The 20,366-nt window shown below is 35.8% G+C and overlaps 1 non-coding gene across 1 annotated transcript; it reads right to left on the bottom strand.

The window, feature by feature from the left end:
- Window positions 1-19,243: 19,243 nt before the first annotated feature.
- On the bottom strand, window positions 19,244-19,347 carry LOC116859243. The gene has a single exon (XR_004381123.1). It is a non-coding gene; the product is annotated as a small nucleolar RNA U13 (small nucleolar RNA).
- Between the last annotated feature and the right edge of the window lie 1,019 nt (window positions 19,348-20,366).

Raw genomic sequence — 20,366 nt, 5'->3', positions numbered from 1 at the left:
TTAGTCTCCCTTAATCTATGAAAGTTTTTCATTCTTTTTTTTTCTCTCATGACCTTGACACTTTTGAACAGTATTGCCTGGGTAGTCTGTAGAATGTTTCTTGTCTCATGTTTTCTCATGATTAGATTGAAGTTACTTATTTTTGGCAAGAATATCACAGAAATATTATCCATAGTTTTTTTTTTAAGATAGATTTATTTATTTATTTATTTATTTATTTATTTATTTGACAGAGAGAGATCACAAGTAGACAGAGAAGCAGGCAGAGAGAGGGGGGAAGCAGGCTCCCCGCTGAGCAGAGAGCCCCTGAGACCATGACCTAAGCTGAAGGCAGAGGCTTAACCCACTGAAACACCCAGGCACCCTTATCCATAGTTATTTTTGAGGTCTCTCTGTTTCTCTCTCTGTTCTAATTGTAGGCACCTCACTGTAACAGTTTTCTCCCTGTCTGCCACCTAGTCCTAAACCTGATGTCTCATATTTGATGTTTTCATTATAGCAGTACCCCTTTCCTAAGACTCAGTTTTATGTAAGACATAATGCACTAGGTTATGTTAAAGAAACAACAACTTGTATCTCAGTGCTTTGAGAAACACAGGTTTATCTCTCACCCGTACTACATGACAATCACAGGTTGGCAGAGAAGCTTTGCTCATGTAGTGTCTCAGGTATTCAGGCTGATGAAGCAGCTATCAGTTTCAATGTTTCTGGTTATCCCAGCAGAGAGTATGTTACATCCGCAATTAAATGTGCCATCCTGGAAATGACACATCATGCTATTGCTCTCAGCTCCTATTTTGGCCTAACCATGAGGTCACCAAGAAGTGCATTCCTACCATGTGCTTGGAAGGGGGAGACCAGAAATATTTGATAAGCAACATCAATGATGACCATATCCCTACTACAATACTTTATAGATTTCAAATTATTTTACAAAATTATTTTCTGGTATTACACTTCATGCATAATGGAAAAATCTGGAAAGAGCAAAATAGCATAAAAGATAAACATCGAATTATTCCCAGTTCAACCCTCAGAAATTATACATGAATGCTTATGTTTGTTCCCTTGCATTTACTTTTCTGTGTGTGTGTACGTATATGCGTATGTATAACTGGGATCACAATTCAGAAACATTTATATACCACTAAATTTCACTTACTATAAAGATTTTGCCATTTTAACACAAACTCTTTGGAATGATTTACTAAATAACTGTAATATTTCATTACATGTATGCAGAGACAAGTTATTTATATTTTTGTTAGATATTATTTTTAATATTTTGCTATTTTGAAACTGCTATGATATAATCTATCTAAAACACTCTCCCTGTTTTTCTACATATTAGCATAGCATATGAAAGCTGGACAGATTGCCATGAGATTTTGGAGGCTTATATGTGGTGCTTGGTTTATTATTATTATTCTTGGGTATATGCTAGCATGCATAAATAAACTTCTTGCGGCATCACACCTTATAGCACATAGAGTGTTCTTACCTGCAAAGTAATTTCATCCAAATTCCAATACATCACCAGCCTGCAGATGAGTTTTAAGCCATCTATTTTTTTATAAAGATTTTATTTATTTATTTGACAGACAGAGATCACAAGTAGGCAGAGAGCCAGGCAGAGGGGGGGGGAAGCAGGCTCCCTGCTGAGCAGAGAGCCCAACGTGGAGCTCGATCCTAGGACCCCAAGATCATGACCCAAGCTTAAGGCAGAGGCTTAACCCACTGAGCCACGCAGGCACCCCTTAAACCATCTTTTAAATAATAAATATTTCACTGTTAATCTTTTTGGGGTTTCCAAGCATATCTATGAATTATGTTTTTCTGTTATTTAAAAACTATACTGTGGCAGCCATGAGAATAAGTCTCTCAGATCTCTGACTACAGAGGTCCCCAGTTATTGCCTTCTGAAGTCCATCATGTTATTGGCACCAAGGCCACACTTCCCATGAGCTGCTCCCCATCAATGACTGAGCATGGAGAAGACTAAACCAGCACCATTTGGGAAACACAGGGTTCCTCTGACAGCTGATTTGGGCTCAAGGACTCCTCATAAACTTTGCCATAACTTTCTTAGAATCACAATCTAATCTATTTCCTGCCCAAATTTATCTCCTTTTTTTTTCTCTTCCATGGGATTTTGACCTGCCTCAGAGTGTGACCCCTCACCCAGTCCCCCGTAGCTCTCTCCCATTTTTCCTTCATAGGTGTTTCCCCCAGTAAATCTAGTGGACATCTAATTCCATTTTGCCATCTGTTTCTCAAAGGACCCAAACTAATGTATATGTTGTTGTTTTTTTCTTATTATTTTCTTTGCATTAGAAAGCATGCTACTTTTGTTTTTTTAGGTTTATTGTTGTTGTTTTTTTCTTGTTTCATATTTTAATGGACAGTATTCGAAATATTTGTCACGTGCTGTTTGGTGGTCAGGGGAAATTGTGCAGTATCACAAGGAATAGATTAAGGAACAAGTTTTCTTGGGGAAACTTACAAGGCAAGGCTACTCAAGAAAAGGCATAAATGTCCTGATATTCCCACCATTCCACAAAGAGGTATGCCAGGGTCAAGTGGAGGAACATTGCCTGCTTCTTGCTTTTCCTTTTTAGGTGGTTCATATGAGAACAAACTCATCAGTGTGGGAACAGATTGTTGTGGTACCAAGGGCATTAGGGTTGTCTGGAAAAGCTAGCTGCCCTACCTCTGGAGACACTGAGGCTCATAACAGTTGTCTCGTCCCTCCTTGCAGTAGTAGGAACTCATCTTGGAGAAGTTGAGTGAAAATACATCTCTTCCCCTGAGAGAAGAGAGTACCTCAGATCCCAGCCAATTCACTGTCTAACAAACTGAAGTGAGCTTGCAGGATCACATTTGGACACTTTTGCTCATTGCCCCTCCCCCATTTTGAAATGTTATTTGCTAAGTAGTTCAAGATTATTTATCATCATACAGAGGTGTCCTCATTTTATATTCATAAAATTCTCTTTTAAGAGCATTTTATATTTATTTTTATTTTCAATGTTAATATTCATAAAATTCTTAATATTAAGCTATTCTTTCATTCCTGATATAGCTCTTTTTTTCAGTAGATAAATCATTTAATGAACAATTGGATTTGTTTTCATGAAATCAGGTATTCTTATTTTAATTTACTTGAGGTTGGACTGTCATGGAACCATGGTTTTATGTAGATGTGTGTATATGTGTGTGCACATGAACTTATGCATGTCTATTACCTTTGCCAATTATTGACATTGACAACTGTGCTACATTCAAAAATAAATTGCTTGAGGGGTACCTGGGTGGCTCAGTTGGTTAAACGTCTGACTCTTGATTTCTGGTCAGGTCATGATCTCAGGGTCCTGGCATCAAGCCCTGGTGTTAGGCTCCATGCTTAGTGGGGAGTCTGAGATTTTACTCCCTCTTCCTCTCTCCCCACTTTTTCTCTCTCTCTCTTCCTCTCTCTCTCTCTTAAATAAATAAATAAATCTTAAAATAAATTGCTTGGCTTTCCATTATTTTCCATTAGACTAAATGGTTTAAGACTCTTAACTATAGAAAACAAATTGAGGGTTGCTGGAGGGGACGTCAGGGGGATGGGCTAAATGGGTGATGGGTATTAAGGAAAGCACTTGTGATGAGCACTGGGTGTTATATGTAAGTGATGAATCACTAAATTCTACTCTTGAAACTATTATTACACTCTATGTTAACTAACTAGAATTTAAATAAAAACTTGGAACAAAGAAACTAAATATTTTGTGTACAAGAGTTCTCATAACAGAAAACACATAATCTTTACTTAGAACGAATTTGAAAGCTTTGATGTATATGTTTCTTTTATGCTAATTTGTTTGTTCAGTTTTGGTCTACTTATGTCCATTTAGATGATTTATATTTTCCATAATTATTTTTTTCACATTGTAGAATGTATGTATTCTGTCTCTATATTTTTAAACAGTTTTATAGTGTTTTCTTTTTTGTTTCAAATTTTATTTATCAGTGTTTTCTATCATTATTTGTCAATATTTTATGCATGAAATATTTTAAGAAAATAAGTGTTCAATATGTTGTATTGTAATTGATTTTTCATTCCTAATTTGTTAATTTTTTTATTTAAATGTTCTGGGCTTTTTAATGTTTTTCTCCAGTTAATTTTTTCCTTCAAAAATCAAACATTTATTTTACTTAAATTATTTTTCTCAGGGCGCTTGGGTGGCTCCATTGGTTAAGGGTCTGCCTTCAGCTCAGGGTCATGATCCCAGGGTCCTGGGATTGAGCCCCGCTTGGGGATCCCCGCACAATGCAGAGCCTGCATCTCCCTCTCCCTCTACCTGCCACTCTACCTACTTGTGTTCTTCTATCTCTCTGTCAAATAAATAAATAAAATCTTTTAAATAAATAAATAAATAAATAAATACATTTTCTCTAAGGAACATATTTAGACCTGTTAGCCTTTTCTCAATGAGTAGTGTGCCTTTACCAACTTTTCTATGTTTTAGTAAGTAATCATCCTATTTTATACATTATCTACAATTATATTTTCTTAGGCTTTTGTAATTTATATATTTTAAACATAATGAATAATGCATGCTTGCTGTAACAAATGAAGTAATACAAAGATTTATAAAGAAATGTGCCTCTTTGGAGAACAGTGTGGAGATTCCTCAAGAAATTAAAAATAGAACTTCCCTATGACCCTGCAATTGCACTACTGGGTATTTACCCCAAAGATACAGATGTAGTAAAAAGAAGGGCCATCTGTACCCCAATATTTATAGCAGCAATGGCCACAGTTGCCAAACTGTGGAAAGAACCAAGATGCCCTTCAACGGACGAATGGATAAGGAAGATGTGGTCCATATACACTATGGAGTATTATGCCTCCATCAGAAAGGATGAATACCCAACTTTTGTAGCAACGTGGACGGGACTGGAAGAGATTATGCTGAGTGAAATAAGTCAAGCAGAGAGAGTCAATTATCATATGGTTTCACTTATTTGTGGAGCATAACAAATAGCATGGAGGACGTGGGGAGTTAGGAGAAGGGAGTTGGGGGAAATTGGAAGGGAAGGTGAACAATGAGAGACTATGGACTCTGTAAAACAATCTGAAGGGTTTGAAGAGGTGGGGGTGGGAGGATGGGGGAACCAGGTGCTGGGTATTAGAGAGGGCACGGATTGCATGGAGCACTGGTTGTGGTACAAAAAACAATGAATACTGTTATGCTGAAAATAAATTTTAAAAAATGATTAAAAAAAAGAAATTTGATATCTTCTCTACTCCAGATTACCAACATTGTAAGTTTCTTTAATATCCTTTGTGTTTCTGTAGATATATTCAAATATACATAAATGCATGACTACTTCCCCTCATTGATGTGTTTCCTAAATTAATATTAAAGCTGGAAGTCAGACTTTTCAGAAAGATAAACAGGGACCTCCATGACATTTGCTCTCTCTCTAGTCTCATCATCACCTACTCTTCATCTGCGGATCATCAGACACTACTAATCACTTTCAATCCTAGATTATTCCTTACTCTTCTAGAAATCCTTACCTAAATTCATGTTTTTATTTCTGCCTTGAATATCCTTTCCTTTTCTCTTTCGGACTAATTTTTACACATCCTTAATAGCCAGCTTAGAAAGCACTACTTCTGTAAACTTCACCCCATTCCTACCCAATCCAGTTCTAGGCTCTTTTTTTTCCTTTGCAACTGTGTAGAATAGCATCTATGGTCCTGTTGCTGTAGTATCTGACAGCCCAGAAAGTGTTTCCTGAGTTTCACTGACTCCTCAAATTCTCATCATGCATCTCTCCTTTGTTATTTTGAGTAGCAAAAATCTGTAGCCCATACGACAAAATTTAACACTTAGAAATAAGTAATAAAGTATATGAAACACATATACATATATATTTATTTATAAATTAGGTATTGTAGATAGAGATAACAGATACCAATTTAGACTTAAGTTTCTAAATATCTAAATAGGGAATGCAGGAGTAATCATGAATATATGTTAAATGACAGATGTATTTTCTTTACCTCGCAGGGAAGAAATAACTTTACATGCTTTTATTCTCTTTTCATACCATGTGCAATGAAGTTTTTAATGGCTAAGTCATAAGAAAGGGCATAGGTGCTTTCTACAGAACAGAGTAGACATTTCTGCCTATGAGTGAAAACTATCCATTAATCAATACAATGATAATTTATATTCAATTCTGTCTTAAGAGAAAGGTAATGTTCAGAATGATTAAAGAAATAGAAGTTTGATTTTGGAAAAATATACATGTATGAGAAAGAGACAAAATTTTTATGTGGATATATATTTCTTTTTTAATTGTTTCTATAGGCATAAGAAGAATAAGCATCAAGGAAAAAAGATTGGAAAAGTAGATAACCATATATTACATATGTATGTATTCATTTATTGCCTTATAAATCATAATACAGAATTGAGGAAAATACTGTAGGGTTTATAACATTCAACAAAGCTGATAAAATGGATTAAAGACTCAAACAAAGTTAAAAGGCCCTGTAAAAAGTTAGACAAATTTACATTAAGCTAGTAATTTTTAAGCTTGCAGAAATATTGGAATAGACTAACTTGAATGAAAATATTATTTATCTCTAGAAATATAATACGGAATCAGAGTACTGTCACTTCCCAAATTGGGCAAAATTATCTGAGCCTCAGTTTCTTTCACTAAAAAGTAGCATTAAATGGCATGCTTATTTTTCAGATTTATTTGAGATAAAGAAAAAGCCCAACAATAGTGAAAATTAATATATAATCTGATTCTCAAAGGGTAAGGGGAGGAATTAAAGTCCAGAGCACCAAAACCACCCACTGCCATCCATATTTAAACTGGACTTGTAAGTTATTTTTATTTATTGTATTTTCAGGTAATTGGTGAATTGTAAATCTCTATAGAAATAGTAATTATTATCCCATAGGATGACTAATAGTATAGTTATCTAACATGTTTAAGGAACAACTTTTGGTTAATCAAATCAGTCTAAATTACTGGGGATATTAAAACAGAGGCTTGAAAGGTTTATTTTGTCTACAGTGGTCAAATTAGTTTTTATTTTTTCCTTAAACATATTATTGGTATACCTGTTAATGATGATGATCTCTTACATTTTGTAGTGAAGAGCTTGAGCCTAACAAAGGAAATTTAAAATTTCTAGAAGGCAAAATGGGAAAACAATATGAATGATTTTCCAAAAAATGGAAATCAGTAATTCAAACATAATCATTTGCATACTTGAATATGATGAACACCATGAATCTTGTTCATCTCTGTTGTCTAGAATATAGCCTGGTACATAGTAAATGTTTAATAAATATTGGATGAATGAACTTTGTATTGGATTCTAAAGGAGAAGGAAAATCACAAGGAGTAAAATTATTTAAATTAAGAACAAATCAATTCCCCCAACCATGAACAATGCCTTGCTTTGTGTTTCCCACTAAAGGTTTGGTAGGATGAATACATTATGAAATATGCATATTCTTTTGTGGAATACTTGCACCATAGCTTCAGTTGGGTAAGGAGGTTTGTGATTTGAATATAAATATAAAGTATCAGTGGACTTGGGGACAATTCATTTAATCAGTCTACTTGGTTTCCTCAGTAGTAAGATCAGGAGTTTGGGTTGGATATTCCTTCCAGTTCTAGCATTCTAAAATTCTATAATTCTGAGTTCTACTTAAACAAAACAGGTTCATTAGATAACCTGGCTTTTATGGCTATAAATGGGAAAACATATACCTAGTTCACAGTATCAACAGTATATAATAAAAAATAATTTATTTGGTGTGTCTTTTGTGGTTCATTTTTCCCTCTATCTTCCAGAATGCATACATATTTTCTTAGTATTAATTTTATTTTTTCTTGCAACTATACAAGCAAAAAAACATGGCAATGACTTTCTTAATGGGTGTAAAAATGACTTCTTATAGGAGACTTAGAAGTTATAACAATAAGGGGAATTTCTGTTTCTAAATTCAGTGTCTGTTATGGTTCCCAAAGGATTGAGAAGTGTTTTTAAAACATTGTGCAAGTTCGTGTTCATGACTAATTGCTATGAAAAATATTATGCTCATATATTATCAGTATGTATAATACAGAAAATCTAAATTGAAGTTCAACAGTAACCATCTCTCATTTTTAATTGCAAAAAATATAACCTATTAAATTTGCTGAAGCACAGTTTCTATGGAACAATTTCTCTGAGTTTTATCTCAAATGTTGCATGGCACTAAAGAATAGTATTATCTGCTCCTCACACAGTCAACAAATCTAGTGTTGTGCTAGTTTCAAAAAATTACACGTATGATGGAAGGAGAAATTTATAGAAAATTGAAGAAAAAGGGAAACTTTTATTTTAATGAAAATAATAAATGCCTGATAATTTGAGATTTTATTTTTCCTCACCTATGTATCACAAAATAAATTAGAGGGGAATTGTTCTGTTTATTTAAAATGACATTTGGCAGGCCCATAAACCTTATTGGGATGTGTATTAGTTAAATTCCTTAAAATAATTCACTTCTGGGATAACAGCAAGTAAGAGATTTCAGCCCCCAAAAGTAATTTTTCATGGCAAATAACTGAAGCAAGGATTTGGAAGGAAGGTACCATCTGAACTCAAGTTATAGCACTGATAATTTCAAGCCTGAGGGAAACTGATTATAGTGTTTGCTCATCTTAGAAGACAGGGAAATCCTAGGTAACGGGGGACAAAAAAATGTAGGTTGAAAATCTAATTGACTATTCATGCTTAAAATAAATAACACAAATAACAAAAACACAAAAGAGGTTTCTTTTTATTATCACACAATTACATGTTTTAAAATCTGAATTTGGAACTTTTGAAATAACAGAATTTACTTGAAGAAATTCTAAGTACCTCTATCACTACAGTAAGTCTCAGTGTATACATGGGCAGAGTCAAAAGTCCTAGCATAAAACTGCTGAAAGTAGCTAATTAAATTGTTGCATGACTTGACAAATATGATGAAACATGGAGCTGAATACCTACAAGGATAAAGTGGTTCATTTTCATGTCTTTTTTTAAACTAGGTATGAGAGAATAATGTCTTTTTTTAACAGAAATTCTGAAAAAAAATTCAAAAACATAGAAAATGGAATGCTGGAAATAAAATTGAATGACATTTGACTACCTTCCACCTCTCTCTTCTCCATTTTAAAGATCTGGAAACTGAGGGTCTAGAAGGATAAATGACCAGGCCAAATGTTTCTGTTAGCCCATCTCAGGGCTAGAATTTAGTTTTATGACACTCTGTCCTTGGTTTTCTCTCCTTACTATATTGATTACAGTATTCAGTTTTCCTTTTTTTCCCCCTGTACATTTTATGTGACTTTTTTCTCTTCATTGCTTAATAGGGAGCAAGATTAATCAACGAAGCATGCATATTTTGTTTCCCAGACAATTCCTAGCTGCTATGACTGTGTCCAGGATGTCAAGGCTTTATGAGTCCTGAGAGAGGAACGGGTGAAGGCCAGATGGCAGGACCTTCTCTTTTGTCCTGAAGCCTGATATTATCACTTGCTGTGGGATTCCCATGCCTTGGGATCCATCCCTGCCTAGTGATGTTTTAATTGTTGATGCCTTGGACTGACTTTTCTTATCTGATAACTTTCTGTTCTAATTTCTACCACTGAACATTAGTATATAAAGTATTCCTGAAGTGAAGTGTGGCCCAGCTGTGTAGTCTGCAGATCAAAGATGACATTCTGATCCTTCACCTTATTTATGATCCATCATCATACATGGTTCTGGGATGACACATGGTTCTGTAATGCAGCTGTTAAGAGTTGAAGCTCTGGGTTCAAAGCTAGCAGTATGCTTTTGAGGGAATAACTTGAGAGCTCTGTGCTTGTTTCCTTGTCATCCAAAGAAGATAATAATAAGACATAAGTGATAGAATTGTTGGGAGAAGAAAATGGGAATTTATTTGACGCATTTAGCATTATGCCTGACAAAGAACAGTGCTTGATAAGTTATGATAATTACTATTAATGTGATGGCTTTCCACTATACATATAATAATTGCCACCACCATCTACTACCCTCTTTGAATGAGTTTATGGAAATCTGCTTTGTAGAGAAAGGATGGATTTTTGAGTTAAACTTATAGACATTTAAAATATCAACTATAAAAACTAGTAAGTATACATTCTGGATAAGTTATTCACTCATTCACAGCCCTAGTACTTCTCATCTGTGAAATAGGGATTGTATCAGAGAATTGATTTAAAAGAATGTAATGAGAGCTGATGGTCAGTGATGGAGAGAAAGAAAGAGAGAGATTGTGTGTTTCTGTCAAGTGGTGATGTGGAAGTAAGCCTTATGGAAAATGTGCACAGGCTGTGGGGAGGGGTGGATTGAACAGGGAATTCAGAATCCTGTATGGTTCTTAAAGAAATAATTTAATTCTGGGCATATTTGTTTATTTGGTAGTACTTCAGTAAATTTTGTAGGTATGACACAGAAATTAAATTGCCCAAATGAAGAAAAAAGTAAGACATTGGTCTCATATCTCAGTAAGACATGTTAAACAGAATCCATGGCAGTTTGCAGCTCTTTGTGAGGGTGGCATGTGTGTTAAAGAGCCCAGAGGTCTTTGGAAATTTGAATTCTCATAGCTAATAAAGAACAAAAATGAAAATGATAATGTTGCACTTTCAGTAGACTAGGCTTTGGATTATTTTATAATTATGATGCTATGGTTTTCCCTTGCTAAAATACTAACAATTCACCAAGCCAGTAAAGCCTAAGAAGCTGGTGGCTTGCCAGCTATGGTAAGCACATCATTTTATTTGCTCCTGTGGTTGCAGAAGAGTTCGAGTGTTTCTGAAGCAAAAACAGAGAAAAGGAGGCTTATTTAAATAATATAATCCAGAAGTGATATTGAGAGGAAAATAAGAAACTTACCTGGTGTTTAGGGCTTATCTGTCTCTGGTTCAATATGCTCTCATATATAAAGGCCCTCTCCAGAAGTACAACTCCCAGAAGATGCTTGAAATGACACCATCAGTGATTACACCTATCCTATGTTTGTTTCTTCAAAACAGATATATTTCTCCAGTGGAGGGTATGTCAAGTCCTTTACTGTGATTTAATTTTTATTAATTGACTTTTCCCCCAGAGCTAAAGAAAGGGCTGACAGAAGAGAAGCAAAGAAAAAAGAAAGGGGGTGTGGTAGATTATATTATTGTTCAGAAATATTTACTTACTCTTGCTTCTCCTACTCAAGGGGTGGAATATCTTTTCCTATCTTTTGATTTTTGGGTTTGTTGATGTGACTTTCACTGGCCAGCAGAATGCAGTAAAAGTAACATTTTGCCTGGTCTGAGCCTTGGTCTTAGAGGGCTTTATAGCGTTTTTTGGTTTGTTTGCTTGTTTGCTTTTAGTCTTGCGCGTCTGCCATTGCCATGAGGATATTTCTGAGCTAGGCTATCATTTCAACAAATAGAAAGAGAGTTACTTGGAGCAGAGCTGTTCCAGCTAAGTCCAGCCTAAATCAGGTGATCTCTAACTTATCCATTAATGCATAGACAAATAAATGCATGCTGTTGTATGTAACCAAGTTTTTGTTTTTGTTACAGTGTGTCATAGCAATATGTAACGGATACATTAGGGCATGCTGAAAACTAGTTTTGCCTACTTCACAATTTCTTAAATTGTTTTCCCTTCACCTGAGGCTTGAAGAAACTTGTTGAAGGGAATATAGTGTAGACATAACTCTACTAAAATCTTTATGCATTTTCTGGGCTTAACTAAAGCATCCACAGTTATGTTTTCCCTCTCTCTCTCTCTCTTTTTTCCTTGAGAGGGAGAGAGGTGGTGGGGAGGGGTAGAAAAATAGGAAGAGAGAAATCTTAAGCATGATCCACGCCCAGCATGGAACCCAATGCAGGGCTCCATCTCACGACCCTGAGATCATGCTGAGCCAAAATCAAGAGTTGGAAGCTCAATCAACTGAGCCACCCAGGCGCCCCATGATTTTTTCTTGAAATATATCAAATTTCTTCCTTAAAGTTTGTTGTTTTTTAGTTTCATTTGTTGTTTTGAATCTATGTCCTTTCACAAATAATCTTTTAAACAAAAAAATGATCAGTGAAGGGTGTTTTACTTGTCTATTTTGCTCTGGCTTCCTTGAATCTTCTCATGTGGATTTATATAAACTGACTCTGTCTAGGATTTTCTATTCATATCACACATCCTTAGTCTTAATATTTTTTTCTTTAATTTATTGTTACTATTTTGTATTGTGTTCAGGAAAAGAATAATTGGAGCTTTTAAAAAGTGTATGAGATAAAATTAAAGTATATTCATCTTTATTTTGATCCTTTTGGACTTGCTCTTTCACTACTTGTAAAGCTTAACAGAAAATTAGACACACTGTGAGGGCATGTCCAAATTCTTTTTAATCTCTAAAAACATACATCAGTTGCAGAGTGAACCTATTCAATCAGAACTATAGATTATATGTTAGTTTACTCCTTCTCTATTCAGGTGAATCCTGCTATAGTTTTGTAAAACAAGATCTGAAAATTCAGTCACTTAATAAGTTATGAAAAAGTTTCAGGGATGCCTGGGTGGCTCAGTTGGTTAAGCATCTGACTTTGGCTCATTTCATGATCCTGGGGTCTTAGGATCGAGTCCTGCATTGGGCTCTTAGCTCAGCAGGTTGCCTGCTTGTCCCTCTTCCTGCCACTCTCCCTGCTTGTACTCTCTCTGTCTCTGTCTCTGACAAATAAATAAATAAAATCTTTTAAAAAAAGGCATAAGGATTTTGAGTGGGATACCTCCATGGAAGAAAACAGAACTGGCATAAGTTTTTTTTTTCTCTTTTCTACATATCTTTGGTATTTTTGTGTTTATGTAAAAATTGACCCACACCATTATTTTTTAAAACATGATTTTCTCTTATTCAGGACTCCACCCTTCATGGTATTGTTATAACTTGACAGTTATGAGTAGTCCAGTAGTGATCGTCTCTTACTACCTACTAGTGATAGCATTAGAGAACCTTTATGCAACATGAAAGTCTTTCCTACCCTCACTTTTAATTTTGATTCAAACTTCATCAGTTCATTCTCTACCAGTAAAATGATATTTTAAAATTCAAATCAGATTAATTTATTTTTTGCTTAAACTCTTCAATCATTTCTAGTTACATTTGGAATAAAATCTAATGTCTTAAATGTGCTACTAAATCTTCTGTTTCTCCTGCTTTTCTTTTATGTCAGCTTTACTATCTTCTTTCATATCCTTTGAAAACCCCTTTTCTACAAAATTCTTTTCTCATGTTTGGCCTTAGCAAGTTGCATTTGCAAAAACAGAGAAGGGTAAGAATGTAGGGAACATTCAGGAAAGGAAGAATAATTCTTTATGATTGTGGCATGGGGACTTACATAGCAGGAGTTGATACAAAGATTAGCTTGTGTTTGCTCATATGCTACGGAATATACCTGTGTTTATTTTGTGAAAGTATGTGTGATAATGTATGCATTATATAAATGCATATATCATGATATTTTTCTTGCTAAATCAAGATAAAGTAATAAATTCAAGTTAGCAAGCATCATCAAATGTCTATTAAAATATAAGTCATATAAATTATTTAGCCTTGGGGCACCTGGGTAGCTCAGTGGGTTAAAGCCTCTGCCTTCGGCTCAGGTCATGATCCCAGGGTCCTGGGATCAAGCCCCGCATCTGGCTCTCTGCTCAGCCGGGAGCCTGCTTCCTCCTCTCTCTGCCTGCCTCTCTGCCTACTTGTGATCTCTGTCTGTCAAATAAATAAAATCTTTTAAAAAATTATTTAACCTTTTTGAGCCTCAGGTTTCTCATCTTAAAAAAATACCTAGTTTACAGGGTTGTATTTGAGAGATTATTTTTCTGTAAGACACACTAAGCACTCAGCACATTGGAGCTATTTTGTGCACATCAGGGAGTTAACTGCAGTGAGGAATGTTAAACACAAAACACAGATTTTACTCCCAATGAGATTATAAACTCTCTCAGAAATCTTTAAAGGGCAAAAGGGGTAAATGTCCATTAACCTACTCATTTTTTAATATAATGACTAGAAATAGTAAAATTTTCTGGACCAAGAATTCCATTTCCCAAATGCAGACTCCTGCCATGAGATCACTGAGGAAAGCTTTGATGGTGAGCATTGACCTCAAATATTTAAAGAGCTAAATTCACCAAGTTTGTGGGGCCAGGACCTATTCCCCTTTAGGTTCAACCACTATATATCTCTATCTGATTAAGCACATGTTCCGGTATTAACTAACATTTTTTTTTATAATTTTATTTTTTATAAACATATATATATATATATATTTTCCCCCAGGGGTACAGGTCTGTGAATCTCCACGTTTACAAACTTCACAGCACTCACCATAGCACATACCCTACCCAATGTCCATAACCCCCCCCAACCCCCCTCTGCCCAGCAACCCTCAGTTTGTTTTGTGAGATTAAGAGTCACTTATGGTTTGTCTCCCTCCCAATCCCAACTTGTTTCATTTACTCTTCTCCTACCACATTAACCCCCCATGTTGCATCTCCTCTCCCTCATATCAGGGAGATCATATGATAGTTGTCTTTCTCCGATTGACTTATTTCGCTAAGCATGATACCCTCTAGTTCCATCCATGTTGTTGCAAATGGCAAGATTTCATTTCTTTTGATGGCTGCATAGTATTCCATTGTATATATATACCACATCTTCTTTATCCATTCGTCTGTTGATGGACATCTAGGTTCTTTCCATAGTTTGGCTATTGTAGACATTGCTGCTATAAACATTCGGGTGCACGTGCCCCTTCGGATCACTACGTTTGTATCTTTAGGGTAAATACCCAGCAGTGCAATTGCTGGGTCATAGGGTAGTTCTATTTTCAACATTTTGAGGAACCTCCATGCTGTTTTCCAGAGTGGTTGCACCAGCTTGCATTCCCACCAACAATGTAGGAGGGTTCCCCTCTCTCCGCATCCTCGCCAGCATCTGTCATTTCCGGACTTGTTAATTTTAGCCATTCTGACTGGTGTGAGGTGGTATCTCATTGTGGTTTTGATTTGTATTTCCCTGATGCCGAGTGATATGGAGCACTTTTTCATGTGTCTGTTGGCCATCTGGATGTCTTCTTTGCAGAAATGTCTGTTCATGTCTTCTGCCCATTTCTTGATGGGATTATTTGTTCTTTGGGTGTTGAGTTTGCTAAGTTCTTTATAGATTCTGGACACTAGCCCTTTATCTGATATGTCGTTTGCAAATATCTTCTCCCATTCTGTCAGTTGTCTTTTGGTTTTGTGAACTGTTTCCTTTGCTGTGCAAAAGCTTTTGATCTTGATAAAATCCCAATAGTTCATTTTTGCCCTTGCTTCCCTTGCCTTTGGCGATGTTCCTAGGAAGATGTTGCTGCGGCTGAGGTCGAAGAGGTTGCTGCCTGTGTTCTCCTCAAGGATGTTGATGGATTCCTTTCTCACATTGAGGTCCTTCATCCATTTTGAGTCTATTTTCGTGTGTGGTGTAAGGAAATGATCCAATTTCATTTTTCTGCATGTGGCTGTCCAATTTTCCCAACACCATTTATTGAAGAGGCTGTCTTTTTTCCATTGGACATTCTTTCCTGCTTTGTCGAAGATTAGTTGACCATAGAGTTGAGGGTCTATTTCTGGGCTCTCTATTCTGTTCCATTGATCTATGTGTCTGTTTTTGTGCCAGTACCATGCTGTCTTGATGATGACAGCTTTGTAATAGAGCTTGAAGTCCGGAATTGTGATGCCACCAACTCTGGCTTTCTTTTTCAATATTCCTTTGGCTATTCGCGGTCTTTTCTGGTTCCATATAAATTTTAGGATTATTTGTTCCATTTCTTTGAAAAAAATGGATGGTACTTTGATAGGAATTGCATTAAATGTGTAGATTGCTTTAGGTAGCATAGACATTTTCACAATATTTATTCTTCCAATCCAGGAGCATGGAACATTTTTCCATTTCTTTGTGTCTTCCTCAATTTCTTTCATGAGTACTTTATAGTTTTCTGTGTATAGATTCTTAGTCTCTTTGGTTAGGTTTATTCCTAGGTATCTTATAGTTTTGGGTGCAATTGTAAATGGGATGGACTCCTTAATTTCTCTTTCTTCTGTCTTGTTGTTGGTGTAGAGAAATGCGACTGATTTCTGTGCATTGATTTTATATCCTGACACATTACTGAATTCCTGTACAAGTTCTAGCAGTTTTGGAGTGGAGTCTTTTGGGTTTAACTAACATTTTTAACTGGATTATCTTTTGCTAAGAAACTATCCAAGACCACCTTAGCCAAGCTGTATCATTTAGGAGAACAGCCTGAAATTACTACACTATTTAGTATAAAAAATATGATAAGCAGGTCAGATCATTGTAATGCTTAATAGAAAATGAATATAGAAAACATCTGAGGAAACAAGTTAAGAAATCCATCATTTATGTATCACTTTACAAATAGCTCAGAAGTTTAGACTAAAAAAAAAAAGTAAGTCGAACCCTGTCTTTTACAAATTTAAGTAACAAAACTCATGAGGACAGATTTTTTTTTACACAGATGTTAATGTCTCTGTTAATTATTATAAATCCAACCTGTATTGTAATATTGTAACATTCAAAGATTTTGTTTTGGCTGGAATTCAAAACTGGAGAAAAATTTTACTAAAAAAAACAAATTCAATTTCAAAATGTTGAAGATCCACTTTGATACTAACTGGGATGGGCCTAATACAGTAGAATACAGGTATTGAACATGAGTTTATAAACTAGGTAACATATTCAATAATAATTTCATCTTACAGAAACAATGTTTTTTTTTTGTTTGTTTTGTTTTTTGATTTAGCTTATGCCAAACATAAGACTTGATCTAAGGAATTTTCTGTGGCACAGATATTCTTGTGGAAATACAGGGCTTTCCTACAATAGAAACTTAAATGTTATCTCCAGTATTCTATGACTCTTAATGAACATGAGAGTTATAGAAATAGAATGAATATGATATTGGCAAAGTTCATTACATTTTTGTGAAATGTAGGGTTTAAATCCTGGACAGTGGGCAAATAACTTCTTCATGTCTCAGTTTACTTCTAGAGATGATGGTAATGGTGCTTGTGATGATTTCATGAGATAATAGCTATAAATTGTGTGTGTTGGCTCTAGCATATTGGGTTCCCCAGGAATCTAACTGTGATTTGAAGATTAATATCATTAAGGAGTATTCATGGGATAAATGGTATGGAAGGGAATTCACAAAAAATAGGATTATTCAGAGGAAGTTTAACAGAAATGCAGTATCAGTGGAAGCCTTAGCCAATCCATGGAGAGTTCTGTAGATGAGATGAAACTTCAGGAGAATCTTGATTTTGGATGAGGGGAATGAGTCTTTATCCTCCTTTGTAGATCAGGATTAGCTGTAGGCCATCTGGAATTGAGGAATAACCTTGGCTGAGACTATTCTCTTAAATCGAGGTAATTACTGAAGCAGGCCTTATAGTTGGGAGCTGTCAACCAGCAACCGTACTTCCAGCACCTGGGATAGTAATCAGCCCATCATTTCTGAAGGAAATTTGGGCAGCACGTTAGTGTTCAATACAGTTAGTCACAAAATCATCTGTAAGTGTTTAAGTATTAAGTATTTGTTTTTAGGAGAAGGGTCATCTTCCTGGCTAACTGAACATAATAAAAAATTTAAAAATTTTTTAAAAAAGAAAAGTCATATTCTTTATTTCAAAGAGATCTCATAAGTTCCACTTTTTTGTTTGAACTCAGATGCTCTGTTTTTCTACTTGAATTTGCTCTACTATTTTTGGTCAGATAGCCTACAAGGTGTCTCATATACATATCTGGTATCAATTTTCATAATAACCTGGTAAGTTTTGTATCATTTTCAACCAGTTGTTATGAAAAAACTGATGTCAAAACGAAGCGCATAAGCTTTTTAATTTATATATCTACTATATAGTGAAATAAGAATTTAACCTCAGTATTTTTTTATTTCTTTTCAGCGTAACAGTATTCATTGTTTTTTGCACCACACCCAGTATTTTTTTTAATCTAAATCCTATATTTAATTTAGAACATTGGTAATAGTGAACTTTGCTGTAATTTATAGTTTGTTCAAGCTATTTTGACAACATTTTTTAATGCCACAAGGATTTTACTTCAGTATATGCTGTAGGCAACAATTATCATATTAAGTGCTAGATCTTTTCATTTTTTATATAACCTTGTAAGTAGGTTAATTGCATGGATTTCATTTAATTATTAAAATGTGTATTTCATTTGGATAGATGGATAGGTAGTTCTAGAATTTGCATGAACATCTGACAAGTATTCTTATATATTATATAAAATATATTGGCTCCATAATCTCTTACTATACAATTCACTTATTTGGATTTACAAGCACAGGTGAACTGTTTAAAATGAGTGATTAACTAACAATTAAATGCCAGTATCCAAAATAGAATAAACCAGAAATATCACAAGATATAATGCTATATGCACACATAAGGTGGTCTTCAAACAAATAAACTTTGTTTTCTGAGATGAACCAGATAGAGGAGCATAAGTAGTACACCATGAGAAGATAGCGGAGAATGGCTGGGATTTTGAAGTAGTTCACTTGTGTGGGTGAAGTGGGTGGCATATTCAGTGAGGGAGTGATTATCTAGGGACATATTTCGATAACCAAGGGCTCAGGAAAAAAGCCTTGGTGATATAGAGAAAGTGCAAATGAGCTCCAACTGAAAAGAAGCACAATATATCATGGGCATACAGATAATGGGAATAAATTTTATTTTGGCCTGTGATGAAGGACTGCAATAATATGAAGCATGTTGGGGTTGGCTATTTTAGAACACTTCCAAAACTGTTATTCTTAGCAGTTTAGTGGTAGAAGAAGACAGTATAAGCCTCCAAGTCATGGGATCAGAGATTCCAACTTCATCACAATGAATTACTAGAAGTTCCCCCCAGGTTATGGGGCCAGGTTTTCAGATAGTTTTAACCTCTGATAGTGATATGATCTTTTCTTCAAATTTTTGTGAGTATGTTTTCAATATATTTTAGAGCTAAATTGGAATTTATTGCTTTGAGACTTGGCTGCCATAATAAGATGAATTTTATTCATTCATTCATTCATTCATTCATGTCAGATGGGTAATGTGACGTGGTTGTAACAAGGTTTGAGGCAGGCACATGTCACACAATGGCATGAACATCCAGTCATCACACTTATGAACTACAAAAGGGTTAATAAGATGAATTTTAAATAAGAAATTCTTGCAGTGACATAGGTTGTTCCCAGTTTTGCATCCCCTCACAAGAACAACAGCTAATAACTATTTATGGACAAGGCAATGCTGAGAGAATCCTTTGTTGAGGCCAAAGCCCATCCCTGTACCACAGGAACCAAGACAGCCTAAATAGAAGGGTAAGAAGAGCAGCTATTCAGTAAACACATTGCTCCTCCCCCAGGCTGGCACAGCACCATACTGAGAGATCTCCCCTGATAGTTCCTGCAGTGGAAAATGATGGTGTGGGGTGGACATCTAGCTCCCCCATCATTGTGGGTCACTTCTTGGGAGTCCCTGCTCTGCTCTCACCTCATGGGGATCAATGAGAAATCTATGGGGTTTGACCATCAGGAATCTGATTGTGATGGAGAAAGGGGTGGAGCTTCAACTAGCACTTGAATCTGAGCCGAACAAGTTCCTACCTGCAGCACTCAAGTAGTACCCTCAACCAGTGTCTTTGCTCACCCTCAGAGCCACGATAGTGGCACATTTTGACCAGGGAACTTGGTGGAGCACAAGTCTGCCTGATTCTGGTCCTTAAGAACCTTGAAAGCCCTGGAGCCTCGTCCTGGGACTCCCACCCTCACCACCCACCCAGGCAGAGGACCTCAGTCATAGTACACCTACTACTGAGTGTAGTTCCTTGGTCCTGCCCCACCAAAAGCCGATCTAGAACACCTTGAAGCCTTGCAGCTTAGCAACACTCAAGCAGAGAGTCTGGCAGGCAGAACCAATTATCCACAGAGCAAAGCCTGTGGCCTTGTTCAGCCAGGGAACTTGGGACTTGGGTTGGCTTGAGTCATTAACACAAAGAACCTTGCTCTTCTTGGAGCTTGTTCTCCCACTGTCCAGATAGGGAAACTAATTCATAGCCTCACCATTTGCTCAACACAGCCTTTAGCCTGCACAACCAGAGAACCTCATCAGAACACACAGGAAACAGCATATCCTATCCGACAGCCCTGCTTATAGTGGC

Source organism: Lontra canadensis, unplaced genomic scaffold (assembly GCF_010015895.1).
Source record: "Lontra canadensis isolate GAN:19392208 unplaced genomic scaffold, GSC_riverotter_1.0 scaffold151, whole genome shotgun sequence".
Classification (NCBI taxonomy): Eukaryota; Metazoa; Chordata; class Mammalia; order Carnivora; family Mustelidae; genus Lontra; species Lontra canadensis.
The sequence above is the reverse complement of the archived record's forward strand: the minus strand, read 5'-3'. Positions and strand labels throughout refer to the sequence as shown.